Source organism: Anser brachyrhynchus (assembly GCF_964034855.1).
Source record: "Anser brachyrhynchus genome assembly, chromosome: 3".
In the NCBI taxonomy this organism is placed as follows: Eukaryota; Metazoa; Chordata; class Aves; order Anseriformes; family Anatidae; genus Anser; species Anser brachyrhynchus.
Window position 1 is genome coordinate 112,454,726 of NC_137696.1, and position 12,724 is coordinate 112,467,449.

Below are 12,724 nucleotides of genomic sequence, written 5' to 3' on the forward strand. Positions count from 1 at the left end.
GGGCACCATGTATTTTGCTAGGCCATCTGGCAGCGGTAGTAGCCATACACAGAGATGAGAAAAGTTCTAATGGAGTAACATCCTTTTTAGTTGCTGACACATGTCTGTTGGGGAGTCTGGATATGTAGATATGTGTGTCATCAGTATTGTCAACACAGCTGGGAGATTCACATGAGCAAAGCCTGCTATGCTGATATACATGTCATTACTGAAAAACAACATGAGTTAAGAACAGGAGTTGCTAATTCTCCAAGTCATTTTTCAGTCCTTGAACTGACTGTAAACAGAGCAATGGAAATTGAGGGTTGCATATTTCCAAATGCATCATGTAGTATTCTTCTTGATGGTAACTGTTGTTATTATTATACTAGTCATTTACTATTTTTTTGTCTGAGTAAGCATCACATTTCTTATTGTTCAGTTCTCGTTCTCCTTATAATTTCCCCATATTTTGCATGCTACTCTGTGCCATGAGGCATCTTTATTCTAATGAACCAGACATTGGAGAAAAAGGGTGTAGTTCACTTTCATTTTCACTTTTTTTTTGTTTTTTCAACGAGTCATGCAGTTTGGGATACTGTAAATCAATCTGCATGTGTGTCACTGGCTCTGAACAAGCACAGTGTAAGATTCTTCCTCCAGCCATGCCAATGGTGGATGCAGCTGCTGTCACTGACATGGCTACCCAAGGCAGAACATAAAAATGTCATATTGTCATTACCATGCTGCAGTGCAGCTGCGGCCTAGTCCCACTTTGGGGTAGATCACTCATTTTATGGGGGTTAGTGATTGATCTGAGGATCAGCGCAGCCAAAGACAGTCAAAATGGTCTGTCATACCAAAGCCCACAGGGCAAGCAAGAACAGCTGAATACAATAGAATGCAACATGCAAAGCAGTATCTGTGGTGCATTCTCACAAAATGAACTTCTCTACCTTCTTGCCAGTCCATTGGTTCCTATTTGTAACACTCATGTACCAATGCTATTAACAATCTCAGCTCTCCACAAATTGCTGGTCTCTAGTGCATATGCCCAGGATTAATTATCAAGCCATAGATTTATTCTGTCACATCTTTTTTCACATTTGTCTGACACTGAAAATAACTCTTTCTACTCTTCTACTGCTTCATTTAATGTACCTTCATGGGTTAGTCATGGCTTTGATTCTAGTTCTTAAATATAGAAGACCCAGTTCTTGTATCTCACTTTAAATATTTGACCTCGTAAGGTGTGCTACACTAAGCCACTAACTGGCAAAATGTTCCAATCTTTCTCCATTATCTTATAACCTCAGTAGGTGTTTACATTGATTTAAAATGGACATAGAATATTTTGGATATGTTGTAGAGAAAGTAATATTAAACCAGATATTAACCAAGAGCTGGTTTTAAACACAGAGTACATATTACTCTATATACTTTTAGGTTGGAGGTGTTTTTGTTAGAACGGCTATCATTCCTATAACTGTGCTTAAAGCTGCCTGGATAGAAGTCAGATTCAGTTTGTAGTAGACATTCTTGTAATGGTGCAGTACCGTACCTGAAGAGCATACTAATCTGGGCAGTTTCCTCATATGTAACTGCATTCATCCACACAGCAGTATAAGAATGTGTGAAAACTCCTCCAGACTTCTTGCAAATTCCTAGTGGACCCAGCAGGATGACTGTATGCATGATCATTGTCTTTGAGGGTAGTACTGAGCTGTTAATTGTTGTATTTATATTTTCCCTAAATAGCAAATTCTGACTTTAGGGTCTATTATTAAGTCTGAGGAAATTTAAATCAGGATATTAAAAGCTTGGAATAAGTGAGCTATGAGACCCTCAGGACCTCCACAGTGTGCTCTTAGAAAGCTAATCCTATACAGCATTAAATTGTTCTGCCATCCTTGAGGACTTGTATGCTTTTTATTTCAAGTGAGCTAATTCACCTCCATTGTCTGCACTGGATTGCTACAGCACTGTGATTTAGGATATCCATCTCATTAAGAAAAGTCACCACAATTTTTCATTCATTCTCCATTAAAACATCAGCATCTATGTTAAAACATTATTATTTGTGTTACTTTTTAAATCTAAAATAAAATTCATAAATTTAAATGTGTTTTGTTTGTTTGTTTTGTGTTTTTGTTTTACAGTGTGGCATCATTCCAAGCTTAATTTGCTAGATAAAATGTTTTTATGGGTTGTTTTGTTTTAATGAAAGATACATACATCTTAATCTGAGAACAGCCCTTGAAACATTAGTTTATTTATTGCTTTGTTTCCTTCTTGACTCATAATAAAAAATCAGTTCTAAATATATATATATTTCTGTATTATTATCAGAATGTTAATATCATGAAAACTATCATGTTATAAAAATGTAAATTATGCTAAAGATATTTTCTGTAATACAAAATTTCCAAATTAGAAAGGTGCATCAGTAATTCAGCAATATCAGATTACAGCTTTTGTGATGGTAGGTGATCAAGACAAAGTAGTCCTGCCTTTATAAATCATCATACATTATTGCAGAAATTATGACAGTTGTGAATCATAATCAAAGTTAGAATCTAATTTTTTGATATAATGTAAATATAAAATAAATGACATAAGTGATGTGTAAACCCCAACCACCCTGTGTTGGTGTTACTGAACAAGTATTGTGTCTTGACATCATGGAGCTGTCATCCACCACTGGGAGCCATCAGTAAGTATGATGTTGAATACAGAAGAACATGCTGGAAGTCCTTTTTGGTTGAATATAGGAGGCGTACTGTTTTCTTGCTCTGATATTTCAAATTCTGCTCTCCACTATGACTGTTGAATATGAAGCTCAAGGTCACATTCGTAAAACTATTTAGCTATTGTCAAACTTATTTCGTTATATTTTGATATTTAGAATTGTTTGCCCAAATACATGACCTCAGGTTACCCAAATATTGTGTGAGTATTTAAGGATTACATTACCAAGTCTCTTATCAGTAATGAAAGACCCTTAGCAAATATTCTTGTAGTTGAGATTCTGAGAAAGCTCTGTCTTCTGAATTATGACCCAAAGACCATCTTTATACCGATAAATTGGTATAATTTAAAAGTTTCAGTTAGCATAGTCATGTTAACTATTATTGTTTTTTTGTAAAATACGCCCATTCTGCTATGTATGCTGTATGTATGACATTACCTGTATTGAACAAGCTCCTTATTTCTATCAATTGTATTAGCTGAATAAAATACAGAGTTGGTGTGATTGTCCAGATAATAACAAATATTCATTTATTTTACTATCTTCCCCTCAGGATTGAGTTAACACCTTTTTTCCACCATTTTTCTCTGAACATTTCAGGAGTTACTACTAAGGTCCTCTCTCCCGCTTGTTTATGAAGGGTGTGGTGATCTGTGTGTCCATTTCCAGTACATGCATTTTATCTGACATTATGAAACTGTCTCTGTGAAACTCTCTGTGACAGCAGATGTCTATACATCTAACTCTAATGGCACACCTCAAACAAGCCCCTTCCATTAGAATGGGCACAGTGAAGAGGCTTTCATTTTGAAATAACTTTTTTGACCAAGCAGTTAGCATTCTGAAGAGGTTTGTCAAAATAAGGGGAAGCTGCTCATCCGCAATGAAAGGGTTTGAAGACTAGAAATTCCCCATATGAGACAAAGGAAGAACAAAGAGATTAACAAATTAGAACCTCAAAAAAAGAGTTGTAAATAGCCATACTAGCTGGTGATCTTCCTGTTTCAATGTCCCTATTCCAGTCCAGAGCTTCCAGCTCCTCTGCTCTATGCAGTATTATTCCTTCCCTTACATGACTCTTCTCCTAGCTGTGTCCTCAGCTGTCTGTAATCAATGCCTACTTCTGATATAGTATCACTGAGAAACCTTTTTTCAGGTTTCTGAGAAAACGACTAAGTGGTTAGCTCTCGGTTAGATGCATAAAGATTCATGATGAGAAATCATGAATCAGTGGTCAGTGTTAAAATTTGAAGCCAGGGTAACTAATGTTTTTGAGATTAAAAACAAACAAACAAACAAACAAAATTAAGGAGCATAAGGAGGGGAAAGAAGCAGTTGGAAAACAGCAACTTAAAAATCAGCCAAAGCCAGAAGACAATGAATGCCAAGACTTCCCCTCCTGATTGACAACTACCAATCCAACCACAGTGTTTTACAACAGATTTACTGGGGATGATGAACCCATTATTACATAGCCTGGTTTTTATGCCACATTATTTTTTAAACAGGATTCAAGGAGGATCCAGGGAACTATAGGTCAATAACAATCTTTATATGTGACAGGTAAATGTAAATAAGTATAATAAAGAATAGGATAAGCAAGTCAATGGATAAATATATAGTGGGCAAATTTCAACTCTTTAGGTTATGGAAACAGCTACACAGTTACAAAGACAGTAATTTTCTTGGATGCTTAACAGATATTCAGCAAAGCTGCTCACCAAAATCTTTTAAAGAGACAAAATTGTTATGGGATAACAAGAGAGGTCCTCTTGTGCTTCGACAACTGATCCAGAAAGGAAGTGTGGGAATAAAATATCAGCTTTTTTAGTGTGGGAAGGAGTCTCTGAGGGGACTGCCATTCATAAATGATCTTGAACAAGGGTTAAATGAGCAACAGGTCAAAGATTATGTTAAATTACTTGTGACAGTAAATCCACTGCCTCTGCATCAGTATCCACTGTTTTTATACACAGATCTTTACACTGTTTAACATTCCATTTATGTAAGTGGCTATATTCTCAAAAGAACTCAAGAGTTTGAGTTTAAAACTAGTCAGCATTTTTCACATAAAGACAAGCTTTTACTGAATTGTGATCTTTTCTCTAAAATGAAACTTAAATTAGAAAATAAGGATTGTTTTCCATTTCTTATTTTTCACAAAATGTTCTTCATGTCTTCTGTAAATTACTTAAGATAAATGAAATGTAACAGCTGACTAAATAAACAAATAAAAAATGTTTAATTTGCCATTATTGCATGTTTTCTTCACTTTTTATTTATTTGTTTGTTTGTTTTTTACGTTCTTGACAGGATAACTAATAATGAAGTTGGTAGGACATAAGGGATGGAAAATAAAAGCTCAAAATCTTGTTCTATGTTGTCCTTCTCTACATGGAGAAATTGTTCAACTCTCAATACCTCATATACCTTAAGGAGAGCTCAAGCTGTGTTCAGTGCTACAGAGACATTCTGAAGCCCTCCTCAGTTGCACAAAGATTCTCAACTTCAATTGTATTGACGAGAAACTACCTAATAAAATCTTTGATGAAACTAAAACAGAAAAAATATATATATAAAATATTAAAAAATGTAAACAGAAATTAAAGAGAAAATTTAAAAGATTAATTAGGAAAAAAAATCATTAGTTTTATATCTAGAAAATTAAATATAAAGGAGCTGGTAAATGAAAACATCTGAAAAAATATATCCAAAGAACTTTAATAAATAGTTTAAAGCAGGTGAAGTAAAAGTTCAAGATAAACTACAATGGATTTTGTTTCATCAGAATGACATCCATTGTTTAGTACTGTTTGGTTTGGGGTGTTACGAAATTTTCGCAGTATACCTTAGAAGTGGTGTTGAGTTTAGAAAGAGGTTACCCTCAAAGTTAATTCTTGTTATCCGAAAACAGGCTTAAGTTATCCTTCAGAAATATTTTATGCTATTCCTGCCTTTGTATTTGAGTGAACTTTGTCATGGACAGATGATGAACCTCTACTGTCCAGCAATGGCAAGGCAGAACGCCAACAAAGTTCAAAAAAAGCAACAGCCTTAATGAGTCTGTGAATATGAATCATAATCCATGAAATTGATGCAAAACTTTGATTTCTGAGAAAGGTATATTTCCTTACATCTTTACTGACTTCATTGACTTAATTTCCTTACACATTTATTGACTTTCTTATATGGGATATGTTTAAATAACAAAAACGCAAGTATTCCAGTCACAGGTGGTGTTCCCCAGGGGTCAGTGTTGGGGACCATCTTCCTTAATATATTTATTGATGACTTGGATGTGGTAATTGAGTGCAACCTCAGTAAGTTTGCAGACAACACCAAGTTGGGGAGAAGTGTCAATCTGCCAGAGGGTGGGAAGGCCCTAGGGACCTGGACAGGTTGGATCAATGGGCAGAAGCTAATGGGAAAAGGTTCAACATGGCTAAGTGCTGGGTCCTGCACTTTGGTCACAACAACCCCATTCAACACTACAGGCTTGGGGCAGAGTGGCTGGAAAGGCGTGCAGAAGAAAAGGATCTGGGAGTGTTAGTCGATGCTCGCCCAAACATGAGCCGGCAGTGTGCCCAGATGTTCAATAAGGCCAGTGAAACCCTGGCTTGTGTCAGGAATAGTGTAGCCAGCAGAACCAAGGAGGTGACTGTCCCCTTGCATTCTGCTCTGGTGAGGCCACAATTCAGTACTGTGTTCAGCTTTGGGCCCCTCACTACAAGAAGGACATCAAAGCCCTGGAGCATGTCCAGAGAAGGGCTATGAAGCTGGTGAAGGGCCGGGAACACAAGTCCTATGAGGAGCGGCTGAGAGAACTGGGGTTGCTTAGTCTGGAGAAGAGGAGGCTCAGGGGAGACCTTATTGCTTTCTACAACTACCTGAAAGGAAGGTGTGGGGAGCTGGGGTTTGGCCCCTTCTCACAGATAACTAGTGATAGGACTAGAGAGAATGGCCTCAAGTTGTGCTGGGTTGGGGTGGCTGGGGGTGGGGGGGGGGGGGGGGGGGGGGGCAGGGGGATCAGAATAGGTTGGAAATTAGGAGACATTTCTTCTCAGAAAGAGTGGTCAGGCATTGGAAAGGGTTGCCAAGGGAGGTGGTAGAGTGACCATCCCTGGGGATATTTAAGGAATATGGTTGGATGTGGTACTTAGGGACATAAATTAGTGGGTGATACTGGTGGCAGGGGGACAGTGGACTAGATGATCTTGGAGGTCTTTTCCAACCTTTATGATTCTATGATTCTATGATATTACAGTTAGATAAGTGTCTGGCATCACTAGAGCTTGTTGTAAGATACATCATTTGATAAGTTTCAAACAAGGTTTTGAGTATCAGATTCTTATCTTTAGGAGTGATGTGGACATCACTGTAAATAAAGCTGAATTTTGGCCTTATGTGCTATAGCTATACCTCCCATTTTTTCTTTAAAATTGAAATAAACACCAGCAGTGACTTGAAGGTATTGTACTTGACTGGCAAATTGAATTTGAAAGTTTGAAAAATGTTCTGATGACTGTCAGGAATTTTGAGTTCTAATCCTGGCTTTGGCACACTGTGTTCTGTACAAGTTATTTAAGTGGCTCTGTTTGTCTTGGTTTCATTTTCTGTATGATAGGAAAAAAATATTACATACCAAATAACCTTAATGCTGGTAAAGCACCTTGAAGATGAATGGAATTATTAACATATCATTAATGTAATAAAATAGAACTTAAGACAACAGAATTTTATTTTTTTTTCCCAGGTTGGACTTTTTAATGAATATTTCATTGTGCTTAACAGCTGATTTTTATGTGTGCCTCAGTTAGACAGCTACTACATATTTTAAGACTTTAGGGGTAAACTTTTAGAAGAGGAAATTAGATACAGGACTTACATTAGCATAATCATAGAATTTATTTTTAAAAATAGGCTTCGCATCTAGAAATTTATGCATCATGACTTCTTAATATGATGTATACTGTGAACAATTTAACACTTGCTTAATCAATTTAGTTTGAACTCGTCAACAACACGGGGCAAAAACTCTGAAAGGGAAAAGGGAGAAATAAAGAGAAAGTTATTGTATTGTTAACTTATAAGTTAACAATAGTAATAATTTGAGCCAAAATAGCTCAAATTCTTCCCTTCCCTTCCCTTCCCTTCCCTTCCCTTCCCTTCCCTTCCCTTCCCTTCCTTCCCTTCCCTTCCCTTCCCTTCCCTTCCCTTCCCTTCCTTCCCTTCCCTTCCCTTCCCTTCCCTTCCCTTCCCTTCCCTTCCCTTCCCTTCCCTTCCCTTCCCTCCCTTCCCTTCCCTTCCCTTCCCTTCCCTTCCCTTCCTTCCCTTCCCTTCCCTTCCCTTCCCCTTCCTTCCCCTTCCCCTTCCCCTTCCCCTTCCCTTCCCCTTCCCCTTCCCCTTCCCCTTCCCCTTCCCCTTCCCCTTCCCCTTCCCCTTCCCTTCCCCTTCCCCTTCCCCTTCCCCTTCCTTCCCCTTCCCCTTCCCCTTCCCCTTCCCCTTCCCCTTCCCCTTCCCCTTCCCCTTCCCCTTCCCCTTCCCCTTCCCCTTCCCCTTCCCCCTTCCCCTTCCCCTTCCCCTTCCCTTCCCCTTCCCCTTCCCCTTCCCTTCCCCTTCCCCTTCCCCTTCCCCTTCCCCTTCCCCTTCCCCTTCCCCTTCCCCTTCCCCTTCCCTTCCCCTTCCCCTTCCCCTTCCCCTTCCCCTTCCCCTTCCCCTTCCCCTTCCCCTTCCCCTTCCCCTTCCCCTTCCCCCTTCCCCTTCCCCTTCCCCTTCCCCCTTCCCCCTTCCCCTCCCCCTCCCCTTCCCCCTTCCCCTTCCCCTTCCCCTTCCCCTTCCCCCTTCCCCTTCCCCTTCCCCTTCCCCTTCCCTTCCCCTTCCCCTTCCCCTTCCCCTTCCCCTTCCCCCTTCCCCCTTCCCCTTCCCCCCTTCCCCTTCCCCCTTCCCCTTCCCCTCCCCTCCCCTTCCCCCTCCCCTTCCCCTTCCCCTTCCCTTCCCCTTCCCCTTCCCCTTCCCCCTTCCCCTTCCCCTTCCCCTTCCCCTTCCCCTTCCCCTTCCCCTTCCCCTTCCCCTTCCCCTTCCCCTTCCCCTCCCCCTTCCCCTCCCCTTCCCCTCCCCCTTCCCCTCCCCCTTCCCCTTCCCCTTCCCCTTCCCCTTCCCCTTCCCCTTCCCCTTCCCCTTCCCCTTCCCCTTCCCCTTCCCCTTCCCCTTCCCCTTCTCTTCCATTCTCCTTGTTTTGCTAAATAACCCCAATTCTTAGTTTGTCTTCACAGGAGAAGTGCTCCAGCCCTCTGATCATCTTCCTGGCCCTACTCTGGACTCGCTCCAACTGGTCCATGACTTTCTTATGATTTCAGCTGTCCCTGAGCTGAACATAGTACTCCAGGTAAGGTCTCACGACAGTGGAGCAGAGGGAGAATCACCTCCCTCTACCTGCTAGCTATATTTCTTCTGATGCAGCCTAGAGTAAGATTGGGTTTCTGGGCTGCAAGAGCATATTTCCAGATCATATTCTTTTTTATTATTATTATTTTAATCCACCAGCACACCCAAGTTTTTCTCATCAGGGCTGCTTTCAAACCATTCTCTGCCCAGCTTGTATTTGTACTTGGGATTAACCTAGCCTAGAAGAAGGACCTTGCACTTGGCCTATTTGAACTACATGATGTCCACCTCTCAAGCCTGTCCAGATCCCTCTGGATGCCATCCCTTCCCTCCAGTATTTCAACTGCACCACACAGCTTGGTGTTGTCTGCAAACTTGCTGACGGTGCACTCAGTCTCACTGTCCATGTCACCTGCAAAATATAACACCAGTTCCAATACAGATGGCTGTGGGACATCACTCGTCTCTGGTCTCTACATGGACATCAGATTGTTGACTTCAACTCTTTGAGTGTGACCATCCAGCCAATTCCTTACCCACCAAATGGTCCATCAATAAAATCCAGATCTTTTTTTTTTTTCTTTTTCTTCATCTTCTTTGTGATTCTGTTATTTAAGCACTGTTAAATACCCGTGCGAGAGTCAGGAAGGTGAGAGAGCAAGGATTTTAAACTAAAAGAGGGGAGATTCATTTTAGATATAAGGAAGAAATTATTATGAAGGTCTGGAACAGGTTGCCCAGAGAAGTTATGGATGCACCCATTCCTAGAATTGTTTCAGGACAGGTTGGATAGGACTTTAAGCAACCTGGTCTAGCGGATGGTATCCCTGCCCCAGGCAGGGATGTTGGAATTAAATGATCTTTAAGGTCCCTTCTAATCCAAATCATTCTATGATTCTATGAGTTTTGAAATATTAATATCTTTACAGACAACCTATCATCTGATGTCCTCCTTTTGTTCCCAGTGTCTTCTTACTTGTCACTCAAACACCAGGCTAGACTCCATGGAAAAAATAGTCTTGAAGAATTCTTCACTTTCTTGCCTGAGGACTTTAATTAGCTGTAATGATTTTATTTCCCCATTGCTCAGACCTGTAATCTCTCCTTTTCCCCCATTTTAGTGTCATGCTTTTTTAACAGGCTTGGCAATCCCCTCTGAGTTTGTAACATTTAACTCATTGTGGAAGATTGTATCACAGAATCACAGAATCATGGAACGATTAAGGTTGGAAGGGACCTCTGGAGTTCACATCCAGATGGTTTTTAAAGATCTCCAAGGAGGGAGACTCCACAGTTGCCCAGAGAGGCTGTGGAGTATCCCTCCTTGGAGAAATGCAGTTAAAATAAATAATTAAATAAATAAACAGCAACACTGCAAACCCAGAATGAGGTCAGACAAAAGTGCAAGTTCTTTCTCTTGGTGGTATCTACACATGGAACAGAGAAAAACAATTTCCACAACTGCAGGAAGCTCTTCTTGAAATGCTGTAGACTGAATTCAGACATAATTCAGAACATGTTGCTATAGTGGTTAATTCTCATCTTAAAATACATGACTTTGTGGAAGATTCCATTAAATCCAGTTCAAAAAGCAAAAAAGATTACTTGAAGTATTGAGCTCCTCTTGAAAGAGCAGAACTGATTTTTCTTAAATTATCACAGCAAATTCTTGAATTTCTTTTTATAAATCAACATCACTTTTTATGCTAGCATATTTGATTCACAACCCTGCTGAAAGTCACAAATATTTAGGACTCCCATTTTCTGTCACTAAGTTTCAAGCTCCTTAAACAGTATATTTTTAGCATGATTAATTTGGTACAGAATGAAAGATTTTTCAATTTTGATTTGTACAAGAGTCAGAAAATGACTGCCTGGCACAATACTTCAGAGAAGCATACTGCTTTTGTGCAATGAATCTGAAGGTATCTAAAATAATCTGTGTAGATGTTATGAAATATTTAGTTAGGTCTTAATGTACAGACTTATTCATAAGCTTTGACAGATGCACAACAGAATTACCAGAATATATATATTATTTTATTTCATAGGATTAGATTTTATATATATGTTTAGCTTAGAACACTGAGAAAGCCTAACCATATTTAAAACCTCAATTATGACAACATTAGAAAACCCCTCAAACGTTCCATGCAGTCGATAAAGGCAGGAAAAGCACTTAGCGTGTATTATTAATGAGGTTCTCTAGGTTAAACTAATCATATTTATACACTGTATTACAATATCCTATGTTCTCAAATTACCCACAAGTAATTTAATATACTTGAATCATATGTCTACAATCACTGCCAAAATCCATTTGTTAAATTTGCATTTTCTTCACTAAATATGAGGTTATACAGGGTGATACGATGGAAATATACTTTAAAATAAAATTTTCCATTGGAATGTCAAGTAGATACAGACTAGAGATAACATTGATTCTGTGCTTTACATGATGGATTCAAAAATACAGTGCTGCAATAGAGCAAAAGTTCTCAGATCATTGATGAAAGAGTTCACGTCAAAGGCTTTTTCAAACCTTGTAGGCACTGACCTGCAGTGACATAAGTTATTGTCAACTCTTGCTGTATCTTGCAAGATGAAACAGAAGAGATTATTCCAAGTAGAACTTCCTCTTAATTTTACGGCATGCCAAGGGAACATGTGAGTTGCTATCACCAGTCAGGCATGCAGCCTTTGTGTCTGGCAATATTTAATTAAGGAACAGATGTGATTAGGTTAAAAGTTTAGTTTAAGAATATTTTAATAATTATACAGTTACTTTTTTTTTTTTTTTTTTTTTTTTTTAATCTTTATCACTCTTAGACCCCTCAAGAAAAAAATGGAAGAGACAGAAAGAGAGGATATGAGAATCATTCAGATTGGAAGGGACCTCTTGAGATCCAACTCGATTGCTCGAGACATCTACTAATTCAGCAGCCAATGTAATCACAGATTCAAAGAATCATAGAATAACCTGAGTTAGAAGGGACCAATATCTGGCTCTACACAGGACTACTGAAAAATCAAACCATAAAATCATAATTGTCCCATCTTTCTCCTTGGTTCTGCACAACTCTAACTCTCACAATATTTTCTTCATTTTTGTTACTAGTCCATCAACAACTTTAGCCCGTAATCCATTATAGCCCAATAATTATTTTTTTTTCTTTTTACTTTGATGTCATTACTTATGTATTGAATACAGTCCTTATGTTGGCCTTTAATGGCTGCTCTCTCTTCATTAGGACTTCTTTCAACAGTCTGTATTGTTATAATGCCCACAAGAAAATTTTCCATTAAATTTTTGGACAGTTGAAAAGCTTTCTGAGAAACACTCTTTCTTCTTAACATGATTCTAGAAAACAGAGGTGAAAAAATATCTGCAGTGTGCTGCAGAGAAAACCAAATTTCCTTGAGATAGCTGCCCTGGGCTACTGATTCTGTCTCAGAAAATGATACTTAATCTTCTGTTTAAACTGTGCTTTCTCAGTGAATCAATATATTGTTCTTCGAAACTTGATAAAAGATCTGATTGTGCAAGTGACATAGGACAACTGTAGATTTTATGACCATCTGCAGAATACTTTATCCCAAGTTGTAACTCAG

At 39.1% G+C, this 12,724-nt stretch overlaps 1 long non-coding RNA gene across 1 annotated transcript; it reads right to left on the reverse strand.

Annotated features, from left to right (window-relative positions):
• Positions 1–7,231: 7,231 nt before the first annotated feature.
• Positions 7,232–12,425, reverse strand: LOC308192969. Its single transcript, XR_013949268.1, has 3 exons — positions 11,670–12,425; positions 9,401–9,524; positions 7,232–7,764 (listed from the first exon to the last, which is right to left on the reverse strand). It is a non-coding gene; the product is annotated as an uncharacterized lncRNA (long non-coding RNA).
• Between the last annotated feature and the right edge of the window lie 299 nt (positions 12,426–12,724).